Source organism: Perca fluviatilis, chromosome 18 (genome assembly GCF_010015445.1).
Source record: "Perca fluviatilis chromosome 18, GENO_Pfluv_1.0, whole genome shotgun sequence".
NCBI classification, from domain to species: domain Eukaryota; kingdom Metazoa; phylum Chordata; class Actinopteri; order Perciformes; family Percidae; genus Perca; species Perca fluviatilis.
Genome location: NC_053129.1, coordinates 9,668,079 through 9,685,722, shown reverse-complemented (window position 1 = coordinate 9,685,722; position 17,644 = coordinate 9,668,079).

Sequence of the window (17,644 nt, the reverse complement as noted above, 5' to 3'; positions counted from 1 at the left end):
ACATCAAACTAAGGCAACTTTACTGAGCAGAACTAGAAACAAACCATAAAGTCTGTGAACTAGCATATCCGTCCAAAACAATATTTATTGCAAGGCAACTCCATTTAAATTTTTTTATATAGCACATTTCAGCAACAAGGCAATTTAAAGTGCTTACATAAAACATTAAACGACCATTAAAGAACAGAAAATAAAAGCAAGCTGAAATAGAATGACAGGTATAACATACAAGAATAACAGTTACAGTACAGTGTAAGAAATGAAAAATTACTTGATTTAATAAAATGTGGCATCAAACAGAAAAATCTTCAGCCTTAATTTACTTTAAAAGAACTGAGAGTTGTAGCAGATCATGATTTCTGGGAGTTTGTTCCAGATAAAATAAATGTGGCTGATGAAATTCTGATCTGAGTCTATGACTATGCCAAGATTTCTGGCTTTGTCCGTTGTTTTTAACTGCTGAGCGCTGACTTTTAATCTTTCCTCTTTGGCTCTAAATACAACTACCTCGGTTTTATATTAGATTAGTTGAAGAAAGTTCTGGCACATCCAATTGTTTCAATCGTTCATCCAAGTATTTCTATTGGACAATAGTCCCCCTGGTGATATGTGTGTCATCCGTCTGAGCAAGTGGAAGGATATAGATGTTAAACAGAAAAGGCCCCAGAATGGAGCCTTGGGGAACACCACATATCACATTGGTCTGCTTAGATCTGTAATTAGTTACCTATAGAGACAAAGTAGTCTCTGTTCTTCAAGTAGGATTCAAAACAGTTTAGCACTGTGCCAGAAAGTCCAACCCAGTTATCAATACATCTAACTAAGAGGCTACAAACACAGTTCATAGCAGACCAAGTAAAGCTGTAACACCAAAACCCCTGAAAGTATTGTATTGAGAATTGCATTGTATTGCTTATAAATATCCCTTTTCTTTTTATTAAATTTACTGTCTCAATGTAAAAGTAAATAAGTTAGAAATGTGATTGTTTGTCAGTTGTTGTTTTTAAGTTCATTCCTTCCTTGATTATTTTTTTTAATTTTTTTATTAGTTCAAGTAGACCTTCATTACTTTTTAAATGCTACTGCACTGTCAGCTCTACATAGTCACAAACAGCTCTTTTGCTTGTATTTTTTTTTTGTACCTATGCCCCAAATCAAATTGCTTTTGTGGATTAATATAGTTGTATTTAAAATAAGAAAGAATCAAACTGTCAATCCTAACCCAATCGTAATCAAGTACAATTAAACGACAGCTGGCTCAATCTGCTGTTGAAGATCATACATCAGACAAATCGAAATCTCCAGAAAGCTACAAAATGGACCTTGTGATGAGATCATTTTGTTAGCTACTGTTCTCGATGTCAAGAATTCATTTTCAATCTCAGTATTTCATGATTATTTCTCTCACAATTTCCTTTGTTTATTTATTTTTACTGTTAGGGTTGGGCTATAGTGTCCTTGCCTCCATCATAATCACAGTCAATCATAACACAATCAGCCTGTCTGCCCTGTTTCCCTTTTAATCAGTATTGCAGATTCAAATCTGGGAAGTGGATGACATCTAATAGCTCCACTCATGGGACAGACACACAAACAGCACGTAGTAGCAATTCCTTATCTGCTGGATAAGGAGTCTGTTCTCAAGGTGTGATTGATGCTATTCTACTCCCGCAGCCAAGACAGCGTTTGACTCCGTGCCATGATTTACAATGCACCTCATTCTCCCCTCTACCTCTTTCCTGTCATTATCTGTATCCAAATTTGGCATACATGCCGAAAAAAGTTAAAAATAGATCTGCAATCTCAGCAATTCACTGTTCAGAGATACAAAGTCAAATTCCATATGATCCAATTGGGTTACTCTTTTTTTATTTGGTTGAAGGCTTTCTTTTTCCTCATGATGAACTTATTTTCTTTTTCCTACATTGTTTCCCAGTTTATTCCTACATTTTTACTGAATGAAAGCTGTGCATCTCCTCCACCGCTGCCACAGAGGAATGCCCAGCTCAGCAGTCTTCCCATCAGCCCATTAATGAGATCAGCTCTCTCAGCTGCTGTGTCACAGACTCTTCGACTCCCTACTGAGAGCGTAGCCAGGCATACTGAGGAGGATGACACCATTACAGAAACATACAGCCACTAACTGTTCATTCATGCTGTAAACATGGTGTATCTATTTCCAGTAATCATCAGCCAACCCAAGACATTAAAGGGTAATCTCAGGGGTTTACAGCCTGGACTGATGTAGCGACTGATAGGAACAACAATCTTTGTAATTGGTCCAGTATTAAGCCTGAACACTGTAACGGGCAGCAGCAGACCAGGCTGCAATGTAACCCTGTAACCCATGTGCATTGTCAATTTTGTCCACTTATATTTTCACATATAAATCGGTAAACTGTGTGTTTATTTCAACCAAAACTTTGAGTTGGGATTGTTGGAAAAGTGGAAAGACGACCAAAAATGGCTTTTTATAGTTTGATTTTGTTTCTGTCGACTTTGAATGAAGTGTAAATTACTGTTCATTTACATGGAGTCTGTTGCGAACACAATCTAGCAAATGTTTTTGTGCTTAAAAAAGGATCTTACACTTTAACAGAAACGTCGACCTCCTTAGAAATCCGAGCACTTTTGTGAACGTAAATAAAAGCTGGACAATTGCCCTATTAACTTACATTGTAGCTTGTTTCACCGCTGCCGACTGCAGCGTTCTCGCTTAATACTGGACCAATGTCAATGATTGTTGTTCCCATCAGTCACTAAGACACAAATACAGGTTGAAAAAAGATGAAGTTAGCCTTTAATCATACGGTGTTAATAAGCAGAGGTGGAAAGTAACTTTTTACATTTACTCAAACAATGTTGAGGTACTTGTACTTTAGTGAGTATTTTCATTTTCTGCTACTTTATACTCCGCTACAATTCAGAGGCAAATATTGAACTTTTTACTATTTACTATTTATCCGATAACTGTTATTACTTTGCAAATTCAGATTCATAATACAAAATATAATCAACATCTACATTATGATGTATTATTGTAGGTTGATAATAGCTAAATTTAGACTTTATTGATCCAACAGGGGGCGACAGCTATTTACATTGCAGTAAAGTAATTAAAACAACAAGAGATGAAACAATAATGAGAGTTCAATAATAAAAACACAATATTCTCAAATGGAAATAATATTCAATATATTATTCTGCAGAATGAGTACTTGTACTTTTGGTACTTCAAGTAGATTTTGATTCTGATACCTTTGTACTTTTACTTTTATTCTTCCAAAACTGTCAAATTATGAATCTTTTCCATGACTGCTATGTTTGTCTTAAAAAAAAAAAAAAAAAAAAAAATTAAAAATATATAATAAATATTTGTGTGTGTTTGTCGCTGCTGCCACCCCTTAAAAAAAAAAATTTAAAAAAAAAAAAAAAATATTGGAGGGGGCGCAAAAAAAATATAACCGCGGGGAAAAAAAACTTTAAAAAAAATACCAAAAAACCCAACTCTGACCTTTTTTGGACCGATGCAAAACAATGCATTAAAATGCTTGCCAAACAAAAGCTGGAGCATATTAAGATTGGGAAGTGGTGACCTCTGTGTGATGATGGAAGGCCCACTGTACTTTGTCCAAAAGGCTTATGGCTCATTAAACTGTAGTCGCTATTTGGCTACTGTAACTTTCAAATGAACTGTGGCTGGTGTGAGATGCTGGCCAGGCAGTGGTATGAGTGATACAGATAAATGTGAGGCCTCACAAACCACGTGGTGCATGACACAAACCAGATATAAGAAGAACTCTAAAGGGGGGTGAGTTTAAAAAGAAGGGGGTGAAGGCTGTGAAGAACGGTGACGTTTATCTTGTAAGAACATTCAAGTTATAACTAACATTCCAGCTTTGTTAACTATAAATCTTTGAAAAAAAGCGATTCATCAGGGCAGATACACATAGACACAGTCACACCCTGCTACATTCCTTCCCTAAATTACTTCCTTCTCTGAAGCCAAAGCTCGCCAAGATTCAATTGTAGCATTTCCGCTGTCAGATTTGGGAATTAGTTCCAGTTGGATCTCGAGAGCGTTATGAGCGTGTGTGTGTGTCGTTTAGAGACAGGTGTCGCCACCTTATCTACTGCACGTTTCAAACAAACTGAAGTTCATTCAACTTATGTGTACAGGGCATAACATATTTCGTCATTCTGGAGGCTGCTGATAGAGAGTGTGCAGAGGACGTTTTGAAGCTATTTTCCCGCTAACTCAGTTTCAATTCCCATTACCATGAAAGGGGAAGGTGACAGTTCCAATAAAAAGACTGGCCTGCATGGTAGTTGTGGTAATCAGCCATCATAAAGGAACAAAAAAGTTGAACTGAATAAATGTACAGTAAAAAAACTAATTCTCTGAAGAAAAAACATGTTTACTGAAAGTTATGATGACCAAAAGTTGACTGAAATGTAATTACTTTTCATCGATTAAAACTGAACTTAAAATTTGAAATGTCAATGTTGGTATTGGAAGAAGAAGTACTTAAAATATTTGTTTCTGAAGTAAAACTACTAACTATTAATATTAGGCTAAAACTATTGATATCACACAGTACAAGCCCTGCATTCACATGTTTACTTCAAGTAAAGAAGGAAGGAGAGGCATTATCAGCACAACTTAAATTGACTTAATGTCTGTTCAATGTGGAGCTTTCAACTCTAATATAATGCCGGATAGTTTAATGAATAATGATGCATCATATTTTAATTGTAGTATTTTGTGAGTAAAATCTGACTCCAACGTAAACAGTAACATTTCCCTGTCAGGTTAATGTAGTAGTAAAATGTTTTCCTCTGAAGTAGAAGTACACAGTAAGTCAGTAGTATACGGTTGACTTGCATTGGGGTCCTTCTGTAAGTTATTTCAGGGTACAATGGTTCTGGAGAAAGCGGCAAGCATTAATACCGCGGGCCCTGCACTAGTTGTTTAAATGCCACATTTTTTTCATGTGCTAGCAATCCAACATATTCTCACTCCCATTGCGTAAAATTCGGACGCTTGGTCAGGTGCCTTTGGCGTTGTTATTGACGCTGAAAGTCTCCTTTGGCGTCATATGTAAACGCGCTTTATCTAAACGTGCTTGGTCAGGTGCCTTTGGTGTTGTTATTGTGGAGTTAAGTGATTCTAACTTAACAAATAAGCACACCGAGAGAGGTTTCCGACGAGTGCCAAGCATCGTGCCTTTATTTCCGTTACTCCCTTTTACAGCCCCTCCCCCTAGGCTATATCACATCCTGTCATATCAAAGCCTTTAACACTACATCCCCCTTTCTAAGATCAGTTGTACTGATATATGACAGATTAAACTAGCACCTCTATACTGTAACCGACTATATCACCAGTTAACTGTAAAGTAATACTCAACTGTGTCTTATGAACAATAAGCATGTGAACATTAACTGAACATCTGAACTAAGAAGGTGGGGTAGACTGCCGAATCCTTCTACTGAGTGTGGGGGTTTATTCTGCCCCGTAGAAATCACTCAGTTTCACCAGGGGTACCTACTATTTAGCCACAAAGTCTTTCAGGTACCCTGGAGGCTGTCTCTCTCTTACAGGGTAGCGTGCCGGAGGCTCAGGACTGCATGGTTGAACTGAGCCCTGCTCTGCATGATCTGGCCCCACTGGCTGACCAGTAAGTTGCTCTGGCTCTGGTAAGATGGTCTGGTGGGATGGTCTGGTAGGATGTTCTGGCAGGATGGCTTGCTCTGTTGGTGCCACTGGCGTAGAGACAAGGTGGTTTCGGTTACGGCGCAGATTCCCTCTGGGAGTGTCAATGATGTATGACCTTGGTGCTTCCGCCTGTGTTATCACTGTCCCCTTCTCCTTTGTGTCCTTTACCCAGACATGGTCGCCTGGTGTCAGACTTTTGAGATGATGAGCTCTGTGTCTTTTGTTGAAGTTCCAGCTCATTCTCTGTCTTTTCCTCTGTTCCACCTCTTTGAGTTTGGTTATGTCCATCCAGCCTGGGTTGAGAGATGACAGAGTGACCGGGACTGTTGTCCTGAGCTGCCGGCCCATAGACAGCTGTGCTGGACTGTACCCGTTGGCGAGTGGTGTGGCCCTGTAAGCCATGAGTGCCAGATACGGGTCTTGTCCTTTCTGTAGGAGACCTTTAACTGTCCGCACAGCACGCTCTGCCTCTCCATTGCTCTGAGCATATCTGGGGCTGGACGTAACGTGTGTGAACCCCACTGTGCTGCAAACTGAGTGAAGTATTCAGACGAGAACTGGGGTCCATTATTGGTTATGACCTCGGATGGTATGCCATGCCGGGCGAAGATAGACTTGCAATGTTCCACTACTGCTAATGAGGTGGTTGATGTGAGTTTAGCTACCTCAATGAAACGGGAAAAGTAGTCTACCACCAAAAGGTACTGGTTATCGTTCCACTGAAACAAGTCAGCACCCACCTTTGCCCATGGCCTATCAGGGAATGCCGTGGGCAGCAGTGGCTCTTTGGGGTTGATCCTTTCTTTTGCACATGTGTTGCAGCCCTCAACCACTTTCTGAAGCTGTGTACACAGTCCCGGCCACCAGACAGATTGTTTGGCTCTTTCACGACACTTTGCTATACCTTGGTGTCCTCCGTGCAGTTTCTGCAGGATGTCTGTCTGTAGCAGCTTGGGAATAACTAGCCTACATCCCTTCAGTAATAAGCCGTTTTCCACAGATAGCTCATCCTTGACATGAGCATACGGTAGGTAAGCTCTGTCTATTGTGGACCTGTCTGGCCAGCCCTCAGTACAGTATTTCTTTACTTGGCTCAGGATTTCGTCCAGTTCTTGGTATTCTCTTATTTCTTGTAGTCTCTTTTCTGTAGCTGGTAGGGTCGACATTATCATGTGTACATACAGGTTGACTTCCTCTTCCTGCTCTGGCTGCCCTCTGTCTCGCAACGGCGCCCTTGACAGCACTTCCGCCGTGGCCAACTTCTTACCGGCCACATGTGAGATGGAGAAGCTGAAAGCCATCAGTCTCATTCTCTGAAGTCTCTGAATGCGTGGTGGGAGCTCATCTAGGCTTTTGGAGCCTAGTAACGGAACCAGAGGCTTGTGGTCCGTTTCAACGTGGAACGTGATGCCCACCAGGAAGTCTGAGAAGCGCTCGCACACCCATGTGATTGCCAAAGCCTCTTTCTCTATCTGTGCGTACCTTTTCTCAGCCTCTGCGAGTGCTCTAGAGCTATATGCAACTGGCTTAAGGTGGCCATCCTCCTGTCTCTGGAGTAGCACAGCTCCCAGTCCAAATGATGACGCGTCAGCTGAGACAACCGTTTCCGCCCTTGCGTTGTAGAGCGCCAGCCCTGGTGGTGTGCTCAGCTCCTCTTTGATGCCGTCAAATGCTCTTTGTTGATCATGCCCCCACCGAAACACGTTTTGCTTCTTTAACAGGTCCCGGAGTGGCTGTGTCTTTTCTGACAGATGAGGTAAGTATTTTCCCAGGTGATTCACCATTCCAAGAAATCGTCTCACTCCGCTCGCGTCCTCAGGTTCCTCCATGTCTGTCACTGCCCTCGTTTTGTTTGGATCTGCTCTCACGCCGGCTGCATCTACGATCTGTCCGAGAAATTTGACATGGTTTTTTGAGAATTCACATTTCTCAGCTCTCAGCGTGACGCCTGCCTCCTGCAACCTCCCCAGCACTGCAAATAGTCGTGTGTCGTGCTGGGCCTGTGTGTCTCCATACACGAGCACGTCGTCCATTTGGCAGAGGGCACCGTCGAGTCCCTCCAGTATCTGGGACATTCTCTTCTGGTAGTGTTCCGGAGCTGAGGATATGCCGAAGCAGAGGCGGTTAAAACAAAACCTCCCAAAGGGAGTGAGGAATGTTGTGAGCAGGGCAGACTCCTTGGCAAGGGGAATCTGCCAAAACCCTGAGTTTGCGTCGATTTTTGAGAATACTTTGGCGCCTCCTAGCTGTCCGAGCGTGTGTTCGACTGACGGGAGCATGTGTCTCTCCCTCTTTACTGACTCATTCAGTTTGGTCAGATCCACGCAGATGCGCACCTCATCTTTGCCCGGCTTTGGTACAGTGACCATCCCAGCGCACCAGTCTGTAGGTTGTTCAACTCTTGAGATCACCCCCATCTCTTCCATGCGCGCAAGTTCTTTTTTTACTTTAGACATGAGAGGCAGTGGGATTCGTCGGGGGGTCGATATGGAGAATGGTCGGGCGTCAGCTTTAAGCTCTATTCTGTATTCACCCTCCATCTTGCCTAGCCCTTTGAACAGTGCGGGGAACTGTTCCTTGACTCTCTCGACTGAGTCCAGCACCACTGTATCTACTCTAGCCACTAGCCCTAATGCCTGGATAGCTGGACGTCCAAGTAGGCTAAACGTCAGACCCGGGACCACATACACTTCCTGTGTGGTACTCTTACTGTCAGTCCTCATAGTAGCTGTGAACTTCCCCTTCACTGTGATAGGCGTCAGACCTGGACCCTGCAGCACTCTCTTTGACCTCTCTAGCTTTGGGAACTGCCCCTTCTGAAATACATCTTCAGCTAGCACTGTTACATCAGCCCCCGTATCTATTTTGAATACAGCTGTATTCTCATTCACTCTAAGGTTGATTAGCCAGGGTTAACCATCAGAACTAACTGTGCCTAGGAAAGCTATTCCCTCCTCATCTGCCACTGCTGTGTTAACTTCGTTGAGAGTCCCTGACATGCACACTTTTGCATAGTGACCTTTTTTCTGACACGAGTTGCATGCTACATCTCTAGCTGGGCATTGGTTTTTGTTGTGTGCTGGTGTTCTACCACACCACATGCACCATGTCTGGTTACCTGGCTGTCTCTGATAAGTGCTTTTATAATACATTTTAGCCTGCATCTTCTGCGGTCTCTCCTTGCCTTTATCAAATTTGTATTTTGTTTGAATGCTGTCCACGTCTGTAGTTTCTGCTTTAAAGTTACTCTTCAACAGGTCCTGTTGTTTTTTCACACTTTCACTCTGACGCGCGCGCGTCACAGCTCTCTCCAACGTAAGCTCCGCGTCCAGCTGCAGTTGCTCTGACAGTTTTTTATCGCGCAAGCCCACAACCAGTCTATCTCGGATCATTTCGTTGTGTAGCTGTCCGTAGCCGCAGTGCTCTGACAAGCAGTGAAGTGCAGTGATAAAACTATCCACTGTCTCCCCTTGTTCCTGCTGTCTCTGATTGAATTTGGCCCGCTCAAAAATAACATTTCTCCTCACCACGAAATGCCTCTCAAGCTTATCTTTGACAGTGTCGTAAGCGTTTGCCTCCTCTTCCGTCATGTGAAGTGAAGTCACAATATCTTCCGCCTCGTCCCCCATAGTATAAAGTAAAGTGTTCACCTGGTTTTCATCCGGCTGCAGCTCTAGGCCCGATGCAATCCGAAATCTCTCAAACCGTCGTATTCATTTGGGCCACTCTTCTGGTTTTGTGAAATCGAACTTGGGTGGTGGGGGAATCTGGAATCGCTCCATTTTCTGCCGCGAATGTCAGCCACGAGCCACGTTAGCGTTGCAAGCTAGCTAAACTTCAGACCCACTGACCGACTAAAATTCACGTGAGTTCCCCCCAATTAATTCGGCGAAACCGAGTCTCATGTGTACCCGACTTAGTAACTGAAGTACTTCTGACACCATGTAGAGTTAAGTGATTCTAACTTAACAAATAAGCACACTGAGAGAGGTTTCCGACGAGTGCCAAGCATCGTGCCTTTATTTCCGTTACTCCCTTTTACAGCCCCTCCCCCTAGGCTATATCACATCCTGTCATATCAAAGCCTTTAACACTACAGTTATTGACGCTGAAAGTCTCCTTTGGCGTCATATGTAAACGCGCTTTATCTAAACGTGCTTGGTCGGGACTATTGCCGTCACTGTTGACGCAGTTAGGTTAAGGAAAAGGTGGTGGGTGGGCTTTCGTTTCCATGACACGTGGGAAGAACGGGACAGTTGGGTTTAGGAAAAGAAGAACGGACGGTTGGGTTTAGGAAAAGAAGAACAGACGGTTGGGTTTAGTAAAAGAAGAACGGACGTTTGGGTTTAGGAAACGGTTTTGGAAAAGAAGAACAGACGGTTGGGTTTAGTAAAAGAAGAACGGACGTTTGGGTTTAGGAAAAGAAGAACAGACGGTTGGGTTTAGGAAACGTGACACCCAACCAACCTCCCTATGCAGATTTTCGGGCTTTCATACTACTCGCTACCATAGTCGCTCTTAATGCTATGTCATCTTCAAACCCTGTGTAGCTGTTGCTCTCCCTGGTGCGTTCTACAAACATGCTGAAGGGCGCTTTTTGCGTCGCTTCAGACGCTGACAGTCACTGTCCAAATGTACATATTTTACGAGTTTTGAGTGAGAACGGGTTGAGCAATCCCAATAGTACCTTGCTGATGTTTAGCAAGTATAACTTGTGTTAAAGGTAAAGTGCAGCCGAGGCTGATGTGAATGACATTAGTTTTGTCACAGTCACATTGCTTACAAAAAGAAAGTGAAGCTGACTCGGAGACTATCAGAGAGTCAGTAGGAAGAGGATACGTTCTAATTTGTCGTGACAATTCCCCATCAAGTTGCATTAATGTTTTGTCAGCGTCTTAAATGTCTAAAAGCGAACTAACAATGGTGTGTCCGACCGAAGAGAAAAGCGAAACTGCGCTGGCGATGACAAAGGCAGGCCTAGACCTATCTCCTAAACAAAACAATAGTAGTAAGTTTCTCCAAAGTTATGGTAATGCCATGTCGGGTATTTGGTCATTAACCATTGGACAAATTACAACTTTAACCTCTTAGCACTAGACGATAAAAGGTAAGGGATCACTTTAGTTATGACAATTCATCCTGAACCACATTTCACGACAATCTATCCAACATTTGTGCAGACTTTTCACTCTAAAAACACAAGTCAACCTCATGTTTGCACAAAAGGAAAAGTCAGGGGATCATCAACGTAATTAGGATTCATCCTCCAGGCATCAAGAATGTTTCTGTCACATGTTAATGGCAATCCTTCCAATTGATTTTGAGATACGTTCATTTAGAGCCAGGCCACTAGCCTTATAAGAGCTTAAATAATAAGCATTTTCTAAAAGAACCCTCATGTTTGTATTACTCTTTTACTCCCTGTCTCTCAGGGTCCACACAGCTCGACCCTTCTCTAGTCACCAAACCGTGATAACAGTCATGTTAAAGATACCCAAGAGCCCATGCCCAATGGGAGCTCTATACCATTTGACAGTGTGACAGGCTATTTCTTTTAGTTTATGTGCTGTTGCCTTGTTTTTTTCTCTTGCAGATGTTGCAGGTTAAAACTTGCTTATGAGTTTCTTCTGCTTTTCCTCCTCTCAAGTTAACTTTTATTTCACTGGAATCTCTGGCTTTTTGTCAGTTTATGTGGTTTGCACCATGAGGCTGCCTTTAAAAAATGCAACTGGACAGCGTTTCTTTCCTTTCCTGTGGCTTTCGATTAATTGCATCCTCCTTGAAGAGCCAACTTGCATTGGGACGGACTTGGATCGACACTGTCAGCTGGGCGGCGTTCGTTGGCTGGGCCGCTGGACTCTTGACCAAAGCCCTTGGGAAGATTAGCATTCCTCCGGAGGGGGTGGGGGGCACATATTCTCTGCCATTATAAAATTATAAATAGGCAGGATTAGAACACGCACAACAAAACAAACAACAGGCCTTTCTGTTGTAGCAACATGCAGTATGTGTTGATGAAGGCACCATTCCTCTAAACAGTTTGAATTGTGTGTACCTTTTGAAAAACTTGAATTTTGTGCCTTTCTATTGTTCCCATTGTACCCCATTCCTTTTCTATCTACTCCCACTGCTTCCACTGCAGCCTTTATCTTACTTTGTATGTGTGTGGTGTTTGACCGGCGCATGATTCTGATGCTTTGCGGCTGCCGTGTTGACATTCTTGGAGGCTTGGCCTGCATTTCACATTTGCGCAGGTCAGCGTGTTTTGTTTGCTTTGACTATTATGGGAGACCCCCAGTTGTTATTTCGCACTTTCAAGGAACCTCTAAAATGCCTCTGCTGGCGTGGTAAGCTCTGCTGCACAGAAAAGACTTGAGCCTCGGGGGAGGTGTCTTTAGAGAGTGGTTCTGTCAGGCTCCAGTCAAGCTCTGCAGTCACTGGCTGATTTTATTCTTCTGAGGCTTTAGATGCCCAGGCAACATGTACTTACAAGACAGCCTGCTTTCATGAGTCACACGGCAGTGTGTGTGTGTGCAGCAAACATACAGTAGTCCTAAGCAAACCCAGGCTACTTTACACACAAATGTTCTTCCAGACTTTATACACACACACAGCAGGAGCCAATGTTTCTGAAACATATCTTTACTCTTTTATAGTCTTCCAACAAAATGTTGCTTCACTAGTGTGGGACTGCTGTGAGCCTGTTTTGACTAAGACTTAATCATCAGAGTTACTATCACGAGTCAAAAGTTGCAGTGTGACAGGAAATACTTAGGACTGGCGTGTTCCAAAAAAGAAATTTAATGAAAATACATTTAATCTTGCAGTGACCCTCCCTCACAGAACACAAGTTCATTAACCAACGATATTGGAAACTTAAACTCTGGGGCTCCGCTGGTTCACCTCTGTGTTGTGACAGGAATTCTTTATGATGCAAAGACATGGAGGAAAATGGTAGCAGGACTTATTTTCCCCAGTAATAATGCATAACCAGAGTTGTGTTCCTGGAGCCTGATCAAGGTGTTACCGCAGTATTGATGATGAATGCTATGTTTCATTTCTTTAATTCTGCTGAAGTCAGCTGCGGTGGCCAGACATTTTTTGGTAACACTTAAAACACTTTTCTGGTAACAGTAAAACTGACGACTTGTCCTGCTAAATTACATTACCACCATTAACTAAAACAACTATTCTTACAACGTGTTTAACTTGGCTGACCTGAATTTTGGGACTTATAAAAGCATAGCAAGGCCTTGACACAGATGTTAAAATGCGTCATCCTGTTCCACCACTTGGGGTCATTGCAGCAAGCTGTAAACAAAACATTGAGGGTATTATCACCTTATAAAGTTCATGTGACGAACCTGTTAGCAAACAGTTGGCTATTTTGCACATACAGCAGACATAGAGCAAACATTAGCATTTGGAATTGTGTTTCAGGTGGCCGGATGATTGTCAGTCCAATATTCAATCATGTTTTTGCTCTGTTTTGGTTTCCACCAACTCCTGAGGGAAACATGTTGCTCTTGAGCTAGTTGGAAGTGTTCATTATTCCAAAGCCGACTGCTAGCCCCATAGTCACATCATTTTGATAGCCTAAGGTGCCAATCACACCAAGAAGTGTGTTAGAAACATGTCCCCAACAATACCATTCAGTGCGTTTACATGCAGTTTAAAAAAAAAGATTATATAATTTGGGTTAAGGCAATACCCCGGTTTTTCAAACGCCATGTGAACACCTTAACCTGGTTAAAATCTTCTCATAACCCAGTTAAAAGACATTTAGTAACCGGGGTATTCGTGCATGTATACACATTAACAGGGGTAAGATCGGGTTGCGCGTTTGTGCATGTTCCGTAGGTAATGACTGCCATTTCCCACTTGGCTGGAGTGGTTTTTGACCCAGAAATAATCCGTCAGCACTGTGGGTGGACATACAACCCGTTGCTATGATACAACAAAACAGTGTTGTCTGAATCAGCGGGCCAGCGGCAGCAAAGAGCCTACAGTCCATCTGTTTCACTCCACGCCAAGACAGCACCTGACACCGAGAGATGGCTAAACAGATTATCCATCTCTGGGGCTGGGGTTTCGGCAAACAAGTGGAGGGACCGAGCAGCTCGTTCCGGTCACTGGCTAACGTTAATGTTAGCTTGCTAATTCCTTACAACGTGTCTTCATGCAATACTGGTTAACGTTACAGATAATGAGCCAAACAAAGTTGTCACTCATCTGGCAAGAGCACTGTGCTTTCCTTTGCTGTGGCAAGAGTGTGTGGATGAAACATCAAGTTGTTGAATTTAAAAAATTTTGTCCCGGGCCGGTGGTTAGTTAGCTTGCTCGCTCACTAGAGGTCTCGCAGCTCGCTAGACGTCTGGCGGCCCACGAGGCCTGTACAGTTATAGGGGAAAGACTGAATACAAGAAGTAAGGCATTGAGAATTAATTATATGAACAGCGCTGAATCAGTTCTTACCAGTTGTACGTTGGCAGAGCGCCACCTACTGTACCGGAGGTAGAGTTACTTACGACATTCTACCCATTCTTCCCCGCTCATGTAAACAGGGAGAACTGGCATAATCCAATTATTCACTTAACCGGGCTAAGGGTTACTGCTGTGCATGTAAACGCACAGTTTTCCAGTGATACAGTGTGCCTGCTGTGCGCTTCTATCTTGCACTGCACCCCACTTTTTTGTAGTGTTTTTTTAGACACACATAAAAGTTTAAATATTCTCAACTTTTCAGGGGATGAGCCTCAATGGGCTAAAAGACACAACATAGTTCAGAGTCAGGTGATAATTCTCTGTGGGGTTGTCTCTACAAGCTACAACTTCCACATTACACAAAGTTATCTGACCGAATGTTGTTATAAACATTTTGATTGGAGAAGCTTTAAAATAGATTGTGTTTTTTTACATTCAAGTAAAGATCAATTATTGTACTTTCACTGTAAAAGCTTGTAAAATCTGATACCCTGGCTGCAACACTAACACAGGCACGCTTCAGTTTATTTTCCCAAGATAATTTCTCATCATTATCACATGTAGAAATAAATACTCAGACCCGGGAATGTGGCCTTTCTTCTGAACCGTTGAAACTGGTGTCCCAGTGATGCCGGGTGGGGCGTCATTACCCCTAGGCCCCGGCCCTTATCATCACCGATGTTTGTTTAAGAAACCCTGCATTAGCCTTAGTCCTTGTGAGAATGAGGATGGTATAATCCCTTATGAGGATAACGATGTCCTGAACTGTTCATCCATTGTAGAGCTGCAAAGATTAATAAATTAGCTGTCAATTATCGCATTAATCGCCAACTATTTTCATAATTAGCTAATCGGTTTGAGTCGTTTTTTTATGACAGAAAAGTAAAAATTCGCTAATTCCAGCTTCCTAAATGTGAATATTTTCTAGTTTCGTCACTCCTCTGTAACAGTAAACTGAATATCTTTAAGTTGAGGACATAACAAGACATTTGCGGGCGTCATCTTGGGCGTTGGAAAACACTCTTTATAGACCGAAAACAACTGATCGATTAATCAAGAAAATAATCCACGGATTAATTGGCATTGGAAATAATCGTTAGTTGCAGCCCCAACTCAGTGTTTCTTCAGTAGGAGGCCGCCCCTCCATGTGCAACACGGCGCTCCACAAATCATACAAATTGTCTTTTATTGCCCCTGCATAAGAGAAGGCAGGGGATTATTAGGGAAATCATGCGGTGCAAATGGAAAATATATATATGCAGGGTTTCAGCTACCAATTTACTCTAAGTGCCACATGCCTCTATTAAAGCAAAAATCGGGCATATTCTACGAAGAAAAACACTTGCATTTTGTTTGTTTTTTTGTAATATAGGTAATTCCTGATGTGTTTTTTTTTTTATTCCTTTTATTTTACGGCTTTTTGCGAGCTACTTAATAGCTCCCAGCGATGGCGCAGTGTTTGAATGATGCCTTTTGCCGTGAATCCCCTATCGCCATACAAGATGACTACGACCTCCTGTGTGGGCTTTGTTTGAAGAGGCTGAGCTCATAAACAAACCACGAGGGAGTTGCAGTAGGATGTTTATGGGGATGTGAGGTAGAATGAATTAGGAACCGCAGGGGTTTAAGCACCGGGGCCCTCGCCACACACACACACACACACACACACACACACATATATACAAGCTCATTAACAAATATATACAGTACACAAAATCCAACACTAGACAATCTGGAGTTCTGTATACCCTGCAGAGACAGTAATTCCAGTAAACATAGAAACTACCGCTTCATTTCAGCAACACCACTTTTACGTCCAGTAAAATAACCTTAACAAGATTTGTTTAATTTCGGTGTGCTGTTACCGAGCTATTAAAAGTCCTTTTCACACACTATCTGCGGGGGGGAGGCCAGATGGGGAGGTTTTTGCACGAGAGGAACAGACGGATAGAGAGCTCCCTCTCTATCTGTCCGTTCCTTAAAGAAAGACAGAGTCCATCGCTCCATTATCCATCTGCAAAGTTTTAAACGTGAACCTAAACCCACAGTCCAAAACCGTGACACACATGGTCAACATACACGAATAAAAAAAAAAAAAATAGATTTGCACAATTTCTCCATTTATGAGCGTTCCACTTGCTTCATAATGTTTACCATGTGTCCGCAGCACGCATTTGTGCACTCATCTTGCGGCGGCTGCGTTGTTGTTGTGTTGCTCTCCCATGGGAAAACCCCCCTGCCCCCCCCTTAGCATTACCGCTGTTTGAAACTAAGTGGTCTTTATTATCTGTGCTCAGCTTATTTTGGCCATTTAGGTTGATTTTCAGCGCAACAGCCCCTCATTCGAACTTTCACTCGGAAGGCCGTTACTCCTGGGAAAACATTGGTCTGAACTCAGAACAGCTCGATTTTGGCATTAGTAACAGCCTGTTCTGACATTTACACTGTGCTCTACTTCCCAAACAGTGAGGGAGCTTAGTTGTGCTTTGTGCTGAGATGGAGGGACAAATGTAAAGGCCAAGTGTTGAACCAAAAAAAGAAGAAGAGATAAGACATGCTGTCTCCCAGTTTTGCTTTCACTCTTTCAGGCTGTTCTCATGAATGTACAGACATTCGTACATATAGCTACGGAAAGTAAAGCACTGTCATTTGTATGTATTCCACGTATTTATTTCTGTACGCACCTCATTGACTGCTGCTGTATAAGATCGCTCTGGTCCGCGTAGGGAGGAGTGTGTGTGTCTGTGTGTGTGTGTGTGTGTGGGGTGGATGGCTGGGTCATGAGAGGAGTTAGGGTCCCGGGGAAAACACAAAACTTTTACTTTTACCCAGGAAACGCATGTTTGTGTCCCAGGAATGTTTTTTCTTCTTCTTTTTTTCTAATCTTAACTAAACGGCGACAGTTTTGTTGTCATTACTTAGAATTCCTGATCGGGGAGACAGAAACTAAGCAAGGGGGTAAGCCTCTCTCAATGCGTAGCTCCTACGGCGGTATTTTGATGCTTCCTAGCTCTCACCCGCCGTTAGCATTCCATTGACTGCCATTCATTTTGGCGTCACGTTGACAGCGAATAACATCTGCAGCGTTTAAAGACTTTATTTGTCCATTGTTTATTTCTAAAGAAACACGTCAATGTATAAAAGGCTCCATTACCTTGTATCTGACGTTATGGCTCCGTAGCAGACGTTTTTGTAAAAATAGGCTAACGATTGGGTCGTAACCAAGTGACTTACTGTCGCATAGTAGAGGAGTATAGTACAGGAGAAGCTCGCAGGCAGTTTGGACTTACATTAGCCTTTAAGTTTAATTACTAATGTTAACTAGCATTTTAGTGATCAATAATTAGCCTGTGCCCATGTTATCTCCTTACATATACCTACGCTCTCCGTCTCTGCAAGATTGGGAATGATTGAGATTTCTCTTGGCACAGCTACCAGAAG